At 46.0% G+C, this 816-nt stretch overlaps 1 non-coding gene across 1 annotated transcript; it reads left to right on the top strand.

The window, feature by feature from the left end:
* The first annotated feature begins 218 nt into the window (after positions 1-218).
* TRNAW-CCA (transfer RNA tryptophan (anticodon CCA)) lies at positions 219-290 on the top strand. The gene has a single exon. It is a non-coding gene; the product is annotated as a tRNA-Trp (tRNA).
* The last annotated feature ends 526 nt before the right edge of the window (positions 291-816 follow it).

Raw genomic sequence — 816 nt, 5'->3', positions numbered from 1 at the left:
AGGGAAGCCCTAGCATGCTGTTTTCCTCCCTTATTCTCACCCTTTTCTCCAGCTAGCGGAATCCCCTCCCCCAGATTCCACGTTTCAGCTTAAGTCCTATCTCCTTCCTAAAGCTTTAAAACTTATAATAGACTGTCCCAGACATAGTCAGTCAAGTAATCTATGTGTTAGCATAGTTTGCAGCATTCTGGATCCCAATGGCCTCTTCCTCCTCCAGTTCCCTGGTGGCTCAGAGGTTAAAGCGTCTGCCTCCAATGCAGGAGACCCGGGTTCGATCCCTGGGTCGGGAAGATCCCCTGGAGAAGGAAATGGCAACCCACTCCAGGATTCTTGCCTGGATAATCCCATGGACGGAGGAGCCTGGTAGGCTACAGTCCACGGGGTCGCAAAGAGTCGGACACGACTGAGCGACTTCACTCACTCACTTCCTCACTGAACTTCTGGCATGATACTTATCACAGACTTCTGTTAGTGTGCAGTCTCAGTGGAAAAACGATAAGCTATCGATATCTGCATACTAACTGAAGATGAGAGACAAGTTGAGGTGTGAAGCCAGTTTGGAGAGAGTAGAATCTACCGTCAACCTCGACCGCAGTCATGTATGTTCTAGAGCTGTTCTATCAGCCTTCCTGGGATTCAATTGCTTACAACCCAAAGAATGTAATGCAATTGACATTCATAATCATGAAATTCTTGGAGTTCTCAGACATTGTTTCTTTTTTTTTAGTTAATTTATTTTAATTGGAGGCTAATGACGTTACAATATTGTGGTGGTTTTGGCCACACATCAACATGAATGAGCCACAGGTGCACATG

This window comes from Giraffa tippelskirchi, chromosome 2 (genome assembly GCF_054371585.1).
Source record: "Giraffa tippelskirchi isolate mGirTip1 chromosome 2, T2T-mGirTip1v1.2.pri, whole genome shotgun sequence".
Classification (NCBI taxonomy): domain Eukaryota; kingdom Metazoa; phylum Chordata; class Mammalia; order Artiodactyla; family Giraffidae; genus Giraffa; species Giraffa tippelskirchi.
Note: the sequence above shows the minus strand (reverse complement) of the source record. Positions and strands in the feature narration are given on the sequence as shown.